The following is an 11,293-nucleotide window of genomic DNA, read 5'->3' as shown; positions in this document are numbered from 1 at the left end:
CACGCGCTCGAAGCCCGCAACTCTCGCGAGAGAAGCGAGATTTATTCCTACGTACCGGGCCGTGCTGCTTATGGCGGCGCTGGAGAGGGGGCGCTGAGCTGTTGGGGTGAGTACGACCTCAGGGTCCAACTGGGGGTAGCAAGAAGCCACGTTAAGGGCGGATGAGAGGACCAAGACAAACAGGAGAGACTTCTGAGGCAGGTGGGCACTCCTAGAGCTCCGGGTAGAGAAGATCTCACCCTGAGTCCCTGCCCCGGCCTTTTCCACCCGGCTCCCGTTCAGCTGTCTAGGCCTCACGTCAGGCTGCAGAGCAGAAGCGAAGAGTCCAGGCCAGGCGGTCGCGCGTGGTGGTGGTGGTGGTGACTAAAGTGGGGGGAGGGAGCGAAAATGGAGGCTCCGACCGCAGCCAAGATGGAGGCAGGGGTGCGGGGCTCGGGCGCGGAGGCTGCTGGGAGTTGTAGTCTGGCTGCTTCCTCCTCTGCGGCTTGGTGGGGGAAACGAGAACTACAAGTCCCGGCGGGCGGGGCGAGGGGGTGGTGGCGCGGTCCTTTGTGTGAGACTGGAAGAGCTGGAGGCATAGGAGAGGGGCCTGTTCTGACTCTGAACCCTGTGGTATTTTGGCCATCACCTGCTTGGGGATCTGACTACGAGTACCAGAGCGCAGTGCGGCAATGGCGCCTCCTTTGTGTATGGACTGAGACCTCGCTCCATCTAACTGCTTAGAGACACCTCCTTTCCTCGGCACATCTGGCACGGTAGTGCGGCCGAATTGTCATCCTTACTTCCATTCACCTAGAGCTTTTTATCTTGGGTCTCAACACCCAACTTTCCCCTCTAGTCCTCCCCTTCGGCTTCTTGAGAAAGAGAACCAGCCCCTAAACTTAAGCACATGGCTCTCACCCTTCTAATCCTGGTGTTAGGGCGAACTCGGTGAGAACTCAGTGGAGTTCTTTCTCCTTACTCCCCCTCTGGTTCTTATGGTGTAAGAGCCCGGCCCATATTGTGCAATGAAAGGCATGGCTTCGTCATTCTGTGTAGAATTAGTTTTTTAGAGCCCTGGTCGTAGACACTTTCGAGGTTCTACCACCCGCTGTATCATAAGTAGGAAATCTTAGTGCTACGGTTCTTTTTGCTTTAAGGTTTTCCTTTAGAAACACCCAGTAGCTCCTCTCTTGCCTGACAAGTGAGGCAGGGAACCCTCTCTAAAAACAGCCTTCAACCCGCAAATACAAAAGCTGAACGTTTTTGTGTGAGGTAATTTCCTTGTTTTACACCTAAAATGAGCGAAAGAATGTGGTCCTCTTAAACAGTTGGTAGACAGGATGAAGGAGGAGGGAGGACGCCCAAAGGCACTGTGGTAGTTAAACCTTTAAATCCTTCCTGTGGGAGACTTAGCTTTTTATCAGGATGGTATGAACTGGCAGCTCTTGACCAGAGCTACCAATCTATAAAATGTAGGTACCAAATTATAGCCCGCTAATATAAGTTGTTCTGTATCAAAACGTTGAGTAATTTTCGAGTCTCTAGAAGGAAGCATTTTCAATACTACGTTGAGGGGCAGTATAATACCTTTGTGCACTTTTGGTACTAACCAATATTGAGTATTCTTGGTTTGGGTAAGGAGGGGGTTTATATACTTCAATAGGCATATGCCTGAGTCATAAGATCTTGATAAATTTTCAGCCTTGTTTTTTTTTTTTTTTTCTTTTTAGCCATAGGCCCGAAATAAAAGAGATGGTAGTGGTTTGAGTGATTTTGCAGCTGCTCTGGATGTTTACCATCGAGATGAGTATTTATAGCAGCTGAGTTGAAAAGTAAAGCATTTGAGGCACAGAAGATAGGTTTTCTTTTTTTGTAAATAAGTTCTGACTTAACAAGTATGACCTCTAGAGTATGGTTGAAAATTCTGGTAAATTCCTAGCAAATAAAAAATGAGAATGTGGAAGCTGACATGTAGTCCTGCTTTATCCTACTCCTGTTTTCCCTTCCCTCCATCTGAAGACACACAATGAAGGGCCATTACAACATTTTAAAAAATATTTTCTTTTAAATTGTGGTAAAATATACATACATAACGGAATTTACCGTTTTAACCTTTTTTTTTTTTTAAGTGTACAGTTCAGTAGCATTAAGTTCATTCACATTGTTGTGAGGCCCATACTTTTGACAAGGTAGTTTAAACATGGAAATGCTCTGTGGGCAGATTTTTAAGGAGTTGAATTTGAGGATTGCATTACAAAATAAAAATCTTGAGATCTTGTTAAATAATAAATAAATACAAGGCATTGGTTTGCCTTCTTAGTTTAGTCTTTTCAAAAATCAAAGGGGGACTACTTTGAGATTTTTGTCCCAGACTGTCTTATGGAGAGCTGTAACTTGTAGGATTTTTCATGATAAAGAATTACAGCTAGAAGAATTACAGCTGTATTTTTTAAGACTTAATAGCTGGAATGTCTTCAGTGGTGAAATTGCTGTGGTGGAGGTGACTTGTTTTCTTGAATCCCATCATTTCTTGCTGTTAAATGCTTTCTGCCAAATCAAGATTTTTTAAAATTCCTTTGTCTTGGTATTAGAATGTTTTCTGCTTGCGTGTGTGAGTATCTAGTTAAAAAAATAATTCAAAACTTTTTTCCAGTTCATACATACTGCCAAGCCAGAGGAATTCTTAGAGATGTTTCTGTTGTGCTACATTTTTTATTAGGGGTATTAAACTGAATATTGTGTATTGGAAGATTATTTTTGGAGCATTATTTGTCCTTTTATACTGAGGTATAATATTAATGTGTAGTTGAAAATAATTGATCAGCAGTTTATTCACGTTGAACCTGTAGGCTATCCATTGGTTTGCAGCTGCAGCCAATATATAACCAGTTAGTTGTTTGCATTTCTGCTTCTCGGATGTAGTAAGTGCAAACTCCTGCTATGGGCGAGTTTGCTAGGTACTGCCTCCTTTTATCAGTGCAGGTCTTTGCCCAAGGGCCCTACATTTACTATTGCTTTATTGGGCATGCCAATGCCTTTTTCCCCTCATCGGTCTGTATCTGCTCTGACCAGTGTGATAGCCATTAGCTGTGTGTGACCATTGTGCAGTTGAACTGTACACAGTTCTGAATTGAAATGTGCTGTAATATAAAATAAGCATTGGATTTCCAGGGATGTTAAAAACATGTCAGTTACCTGTGGGAACTGATGACATTTGGATTTGGTTAAGTAAGATACTTAATTAAAATTAGTTTCACCTTTCAAGTCCATATGATTACTAGAAATTTTTAAATTACATATGTGGCTTGCACAGTATTTCTGTTGGATGGTGCTGGTCTACACTATTCTTTGATTTTTGTGTCTGGAGCATTTCTTCAGCTTCTTTCCATACTGGCATTTGTCCTATTTCAAAGTATTAGTATATGTAAAAGAAGTTAAGTGATAGGTGGGTGTATAATTTTAAACATCTAGTAACAGCACAATTGTTATTACTAAAGGAAACGTATAGAAAAAGGTGGTTGCAGCAATTTGATTTTCTTTTATTTCTGCTCAACGTGTTGATGACTTAAATTGTTTTAAGGTGGTTAATTATCTAAACTTTATCATTTTCCTTAGATCCCAAAGTAAAACTGAATTAAAACCTGTTAGGCACTTTGGTTATACAGGTTAGAGAAAAATGTGATATACTTAAACTTGTCTTGGGTTAATGCATCAAGAAATACCAACTGGGGCTTCCCTGGTGGCGCAGTGGCTGGGAGTCCGCCTGCCGATGCAGGGGACGCGGGTTCGTGCCCCGGTCCGGGAGGATCCCACATGCCGCGGAGCGGCTGGGCCCGTGAGCCATGGCCGCTGAGCCTGCGCGGCCGCAGCAGTAAGAGGCCCGCGGACCGCAAAAAAAAAAAAAAAGAAAGAAAGAAAGAAAAGAAATACCAACTGGGGGGTTAAGGCAAGAATTAGTGGTAGTCATATAAATCAACAGTAGAGAACCTTTTCAGTTCCGTGCTGCCTATTTGGGTCTTTGCTCTTATTCTCAAAGAAAGTACTCTGAAGAAAGTGGGTTAGGTGGAGGGACTTTTATAGACTGGTTTAGCATTTCTTTATTCTTCCCAAGTGAATGCTGTACAGACTTTGAGTATAATTTTTCAAAATGATAAACTGGGTTATGTGGTAACATTTTAGATAGATTAATGCCATATAGATGTATTAGTTCAACATGTATTAGTTTAGTGCCTACTCTGTGCCCGGCTTCAGCTAAGCCTTTGCGATAAAGCAGCGAACTGGAGGAGACAGTAAATAACAAAACAGGTGATGGTAGTTTTAAGGCAGGTGAAATAGGGCATGACTGTTTGGATTATCAGATCAAGTAAAGGAAAATTAACTTCTAAAGCAGCATGACATAATTGATAATTAACTAATGGTGATAGTGTTCCCATACAGAGCAATGGGAAAAGGAGTTGATTACTTAGTAATCAGGGAGACTCTCAGATCCACATTTAAATTGTTCCTTAGTTTTTTTAATTAGTACTCTATTTCATGTGACTTAAGAAGCGTCTGGCTTTGGGGGCGGGGAGAGGTTGTAGGGGGTACACTTTGGTTCAGAGGATTACAGTGAAAGAATTGGTCAGTACCACCCATGAATGTTAATAATCTTAGCATGAGTGGGTAGCAAATTTATTAAAATGTCCAATGGGTATCTTTTAAAAGAAGAGGTTATTTCTTGATTGGATAATTAAGACTTTATACAGTTCACCAAAACAAAATTTTTTAAAGTTGGTGGAACTGTCTACCAACTTGAATTGTATCTTTTTGCTGTATTAGTTTCTGCTGTAGTAAGTTTAGCAGTACCTGGTTAAGTGCTATCGGGGGCTGTGATAAAGAAATAAACTTGAGTTTGTCTCTCAGAAATCTGAAATATAATTGAAGGAACAAGATACATAAACATGTAAGTAAAGTGCAGAAATGATTTGGTACCAAAAAGCATGATGCCAGCAGTGGGAGTTACTGTAATAAATCTGTGCTGGAATGGTCAAGAAAGGCTTTTTTTTGTCGCATTGAAGATGACAAAATGTATTCTTTGTGGAAAGACCCATATACACAAAGACTAGAATTCAGGGATCTCCCAAGAGTTGCGTTTTAGAATTAGGGAGGAAAATGCACCTATCTAGAAGAACTGGAGAGCAGAAGAAGGTAAAGATGTAAAGGTAGAAGAGACACACCTTGAATGGTGGTGGTTAAACGCTGGCTGCAAGTCAGAAACACCTTGGGGGGCAGGGTGGGAAAGAAAATACACCAATGCCTAGGACTTAACCCCAGTTAAATTAGAATCTCAAGGTGGGATCCAGGCTTTGATTTCCACCACCACCCCAAGTCCCAGGTGGGTTGGATTTGCAGCCAGGATTAAGAACTTCCCATTTAGAGTGCTGGAAAAATCACTGAGGATTTTGGACAAGGAGATGAGATGAATGAGATGAAATTGGAATTTTAGATAAATCAGTCTGGTAGTGTTATGTGGCAGAATATGGAAAGGGTTGACACTGGAAGTTAGCAGATGTGTCAGACCCCTGGACTAAAATATGATGTCATTTAGGGCAAAAGATGAATACACAAGGTATCTTGAAATATTGATAAGACTTGCAACATTGGGTGTGTAGGTGGAGAGGAAGGAACCAAAGATCATTACAGAAGTGGCCCTACCTCAGGCCAGTTAAATTACTCTTTGAGTGGGGACTGGGCATGTGTATGTCTTAAAGCTTCCCAAGTGATTTGAGAATCATTGCTCTAAGAAGTATCTAGTCTGGGTAATAGAATGATCCAAATAAAATTGAAAGATTTGACAAATGTAACATTTGATATTTGAAGTTACTGTATAAAGTCATGGAATGTTAGGTATACCGAATAGCCACAGATCAGCTGTTACTGACTTTTCATTTTGCATAGGAGAAACTGAAACTCAGGGAGATTAAATAATTTGTGACATTTTACTGGTAAGTATCAGTGTGATTAATATTGAGCTCTCCTACTCTGTTTCACCAGGTCTGACCTCTCACCTTATAGTCATTATTTCTGATCTTAAAATATACTATCCACCTCTCAGCATATCTAAAACCAAATCCACCTTTTCTTTTCCCCATATAAGTCATTTTAGTTAATAGCACCATTTTAGCTAACATTTGAGGCACTGCAAAATAATAATTTTTTACAGCTAATACAAAGCACAATTCTGTGATTTTATTTATACATATATTTCACTTCTCTTCCCTTCTCATCTTAATTGTTTCTCTTCTATAGACATTCCTCATCTGTTTATGGCAACAGCTCTAATGAGATGTCTGTTTCCTTCACTAAGTGATCCTTCATAGGATTTCAGGATTTCATACCCTTTCATCAAGAACTAAGGCTCTCTGTTTCCTGTTATATCAAGTTGAAACACTTCATAATCTGGCTCTACTGCATCTGTCACACCATATATCTCATTTCACTTTAACCCAGCCCTCTGTTCTAGCCAGGCGAGCCTATTGATTCCTCTGAAACAACAAGCCACACTTGCTGTGACAGTCTCATGCAATAAAGCTCCCTTGATGCCAGGCATACAAAATCCTACACATGGTCTCTGCTCTCAAGGGACTTAGGATTTAGTTGTATACTCTGGCTTGGTTTATGTGATATTTTATGCCTAGAATACTCAGCTGTTTTCTTTTTCTTAAAAATCTACCTATTTCTCCAAATTAAGCTGAAATATTCTACCTCTTAACTAAAAGCCTTCTCTGACCATGTTGCTTTGATGCACAGACGGTGATGCATAAACAATAAATAGTATTTCTGGAATAGCATGTGATGTAGTAGATTCCCAGATATTAGTTGAGCAAATTAATTTTGGACATTTTGTCCTATATTCTAGTTTTTCCTCCATGTATAAATAACTCTTCTCAACAAGGGTGTAAACTCCCTGATGGCAGGAAATTCTTATGTTTTCCACAGTACCTAACACGGTGCTAGGTAGTTACAAAACACTTATACTAAGTAGAATATTATATTATGTAACTTCGAATTTATTTGTGGGGAGGGGGTGTCAATAAGGACTGAATAATATCGGGTTTTGAGTGTACAGTACCAAAGGAGGTATCCATTAGCACTTGGGAGATTGCTCAAATGACATTGAGTGTGTGTGCTTCCATGTTTTCTGCATTGCTTGATTCTAAGTTAATGAAATGAGTTTGTCCCTCTAGCTACCCTCTGTCCCTGATTCTTTTATGTAAGTTATACTTAATGTCTTCATTCTTATCTCTAGTATGAAGTGTAACAGAACAGACTTTACCACCTGAAACTGCTGCTTCAAGTTCAGATCAGGCAAGGAACAAACCTCGAAACAACCAACAAGACCAAAGAAGAGTACACTTAAGTTGAAGACACAACACTTGATCTGAAACAAGAAGTTTGTGCCTACTCAACAGCTTTGAAAGAGCACTTCCCAACGCTGCTAGTAGTCTTTGTTTTCTTCAGTGCTGTACTGTGAGATTGCCTGGTGCAGCAGCAGTTGTATTCTTTATTAGCTTGATAGGTCATTTTCTCTCGCACTCGCGCTCTCTCTCTCTCTTTCTTTTCTTTTCTTTTTTTTTTTTTAACACTAGCAACTTTCATCCTTTGAAACGTGCTGAAAAAGAAGAATCAGCAAATACTACTGAAAGTGCAATATTTGATTATCACTGCGAGGTAGGTTTATCATTTCCTATTGGCAAGAATCAGTTTATAATTCTAGATTTTCTAATTATTTGGTTAAATTTAAAATCTTAATCTGTTTGCTTCTAAAGGTATTCTGAAAACAGTTTATATTATCAACTATTAGTCTGAAAATATCAACACTAGATTATTTTATTTAACTTGTTGTCTTTTGTTAGATGAGAGTATTTATGCCCCAAACTGGGATTTTCCACCCCAGATTATATTTATTAATACGTGCAGATCTCTTGATTTATTGGTCTCTTAGAAAGAAAAACTCCCTTTGTACTACTTAAAAGTTAGGGTTTCAGTTAGGAGTGCCCTTTGTAGTCTTTGAGGTAACTTTGGGTAAAGAAAGCCTACCGAGAAGGGTCATTTGAAGGTGAGTTGTACTTTGTTAAGAGGGAGAAGAGTTTTTGGTAGAGGCATAGAGGTAACGGAATGAGCAGATTTGGGGAGATCTGAAAGCACGTGGTATATGTTGAGTAGTCTATTATGAACGGAGGAGAGAATACAGTTTTGTGGGGCAGAGAGAATAACTGGAAGGGGAGGCTTGCTGGAGGCAGGTTCTGCAGGGCCCCACTCTACTTGACTTTATTTTTCAGGAAATTGTCAGCTGTTCATAAACAAGGGCTTAATGGATTTTGTATTTCAAACCTGAGATAGTTTATTGCTTCAGATTTTAAAGTTACATATTCATAAATGTATCTTTTAAAGACAAATGGTGCTACTTTTAAGGAACAGGCTGAGGATGGGAAGACCTGTTAGGAACAATGGACAGAGTGTAAGGAAGATAAAAGCTACGGTAAAGGCAGAGAAAGAGGTAGACGCTAGGTGTTTTAATGGTAGAAGTAATAGGACTGGTGACTAGTTGAATGGGAAGTTGAGGCTGGAGGGAATTGATTTAGTCTATCCAGTTGTCCAAGTTAGAAATCTTTGTTCATAGGAATGGCGAAATTCAGGTAGGGATTTGTGGAAATCTGTTTTATTAAATAGGAACCTGAAGTTGCGAAAATATTCTAGTATGGAATGTTAAACAGTGGTTGTTTGGGGGAGGTAAGATTGTGAAGGGCAATTGTTCCTTTTTAATCTTTAGTTTCTAGAGTTTCTAAAATCAGCAGAAATAAAGGCTTGGAATTCAGAAAGGAGTCGTCACTTTATAGGTAATAAAGGAAGAAGTGCCAAAGAAGAGAATGTTGAAAGAAATAGGTAGTCCAGGTAGGAATGCCAAGGAAGAGAATTTCAAGAACTGCATGGTAATCCTTTTGTAAAACGCTTCATTGATCAAATGAGACGGAGAATGAAAACAGACCACTCCTAGGTTGTTGTCTTATAAAAGCTTCATCACCATTTCAAGAAGCAGTGGGCCTTTATCTCCAGTTTATTTAAAGGTTGAGGACAAGGCTGTGGTAATGACCTTACTGTAGACCAGAAATATTCCTTAATTTAAAACTACCATTAACACCAATTTATTTAAAGCATTGACTAATTTAATCCTCACATCCATGGTGGCATTGGTACTTTTGTTTTTAATTAATTTATTTATTTTTGCTGTGTTGGGTCTTCGTTTCTATGCAAGGGCTTTCTCTAGTTGTGGCAAGCAGGGGCCACTCTTCATCGCGGTGCGCGGGCCTCTCACTATTGCGGCCTCTCTTGTTGTGGAGCACAGGCTCCAGATGCGCATGCTCAGTAGTTGTGGCTCACGGGCCTAGTTGCTCCGTGGCATGTGGGATCCTCCCAGACCAGGGCTCGAACCCGTGTCCCCTGCATTAGCAGGCAGATTCTCAACCACTGTGCCACCAGGGAAGCCCAAGGTATTATTTACTTTTTTTTGTTTGTTTCTTCCTATCTCCTCATCTGATTTTTTAAAAAATAATTTTAGACTAGTACCAGTTGTGCTGGGTTAGATAAAATAATGGGGATTGAAATTGTACAGCTCTATCATTACTATTCAGAAGGGTAAAAGATTAGATGTTACCGCCTTCATTGCACTGACATGAATTGTAGAGATGGATTTAAAGTAGAAGTGCTTTTTGTTTAGCCTAATTTTGTATTCTGAGTATTAGTTTGCTACAGGAACATCCCCCCCGCCCCACCCCCGGGGGGGGGGGGGTTGGAGGTGGGGGGAAGCAAAGCTGTAAGGAAACAAGACAGGGTGACTAGGGGAGGGCTGTTGACAACCTGTCCTAAAGGATCCCAGTTTAGTCATCGAACTTCTCAGCAAGCCTAAGCTCAAAAGCCGCTCCCTGCTCCTCCTGGCATCAGCTGAGCCATTGGCATTATTGGCACTGGCCACAGTGGTGTCACAGACCATTGTGAGAGGAAGCCATCATCTGCTACGTGAACACTTTTAATTGTAAATGCATGCCTAGCTGTCAAAAGTTATATAGATTAATTCACATATTTACAAACAGATAAATAACAATTGGGGGGTTATTGACAGTAAAACATGTTGTGGTTGTACAGTTGTGAATTATTCCATTTAAAACGAGTGCAGCTAAGGAAACAGATTTGGTAATGCAGTAGAACCACAGATTTTGTTTTTATTTATTTTTTTACTTTAATTTTTATTGGAGCATAGTTGCCTTACAATGTTATATTAGTTTCTTGCTGTACAGCAAAGTGAATCAGTCATACATATACATATATCCACCCTTTTTTAGATTTCCTTTCCATTTAGGTCACCACAGAGCATTGAGTAGAGTTCCCTGTGCCATACAGTAGGTTCTCATTAGTTATCTATTTTATACATAGTAGTGTATATATGTCAGTCCCAGTCTTCCAATTCATCCCACCCTGCCCCTTCCCTCCTTGGTAACTATAAGTTTGTTCTCTACATCTGAGAACCACAGATTTTAAAAGAGCCTTTGTAAAAAACAGTAAAAGTAGTACATAATTAGGAATGAATAAAAATATTGAGGAGTGGGATTGGCCTTAAAAAATATCAATGAATAAGGCTTATAAGAAGTTTGTCATGTAGAGATAGACATGGATTGTTTTGATGAGTATTTTGATCAAAGACAGTTTAAGATGACAAGAAGGAAAGCAAAGCTAGGAACCTTAAAAGAAAACTAAAGCCTCAGGTGAATGAGAAGATAACAGGGTAACTTGGCTAGGGGTATGGAGACCTATGATCAGGAACTGTAAATGTCTTGATTGATTTTCAAAGTCAGGTGTGCAAACTTTGGAGCCTGCTCTCCATCCCTAGCAAAAATCCAGGAGCAAACAAATAAAAAATAAGATGTTTCAATAAGGAGATTTGACAGAGTATCTCTTGATAACATAGTGGTCAGTATGGAATATAGGTTGGATTATAAGCAGTAAAAGGCTTAGACTAACGGACTGATTTTCAGAGAGGTCTCCATAGGTGTGCTGCCAGATTCCATTCTTGCTCTACTTTTTAAAAAGATTTAGTAGTAAGTAGTTAATGTGTGTGCTCTGTACTAAGCACCATTCCAGGCTTTTTGTATGAAGGTAACCCTAACCATCCCCACAACCCTGTGAGGTGGGTATTAAGGAAGGACATAGAATGCTTAAAAGACAGATTACAAAGGCTAATAATTTAAAATTATCCCTCTAAATTGGAACTCCAGGT

General features: G+C 39.9%; 1 protein-coding gene and 1 non-coding gene across 5 annotated transcripts in view; one reads left to right on the top strand and one right to left on the bottom strand.

Annotated features, from left to right (window-relative positions):
- The window catches only part of CSDE1 (cold shock domain containing E1), a 36,817-nt gene continuing 25,524 nt past the window's right edge, over nucleotides 1–11,293 (top strand). For 3 of the 4 annotated variants that reach the window (XM_060090308.1, XM_060090307.1, XM_060090306.1), the window contains exons 1-2: nucleotides 1–106; nucleotides 7,271–7,692. The gene's annotated coding sequence lies outside the window, so the exon portion shown is untranslated. The remainder of the gene's footprint in view (nucleotides 107–7,270; nucleotides 7,693–11,293) is intronic. The other variant, XM_060090309.1, reaches the window with a different exon arrangement.
- LOC132484773 (small nucleolar RNA SNORD35) lies at nucleotides 9,951–10,036 on the bottom strand. The gene has a single exon (XR_009531323.1). It is a non-coding gene; the product is annotated as a small nucleolar RNA SNORD35 (small nucleolar RNA).

The sequence above is a fragment of the Mesoplodon densirostris genome, chromosome 2, assembly GCF_025265405.1.
Source record: "Mesoplodon densirostris isolate mMesDen1 chromosome 2, mMesDen1 primary haplotype, whole genome shotgun sequence".
NCBI classification, from domain to species: Eukaryota; Metazoa; Chordata; class Mammalia; order Artiodactyla; family Ziphiidae; genus Mesoplodon; species Mesoplodon densirostris.
This window is presented reverse-complemented; position numbering and strand designations above follow the sequence as displayed.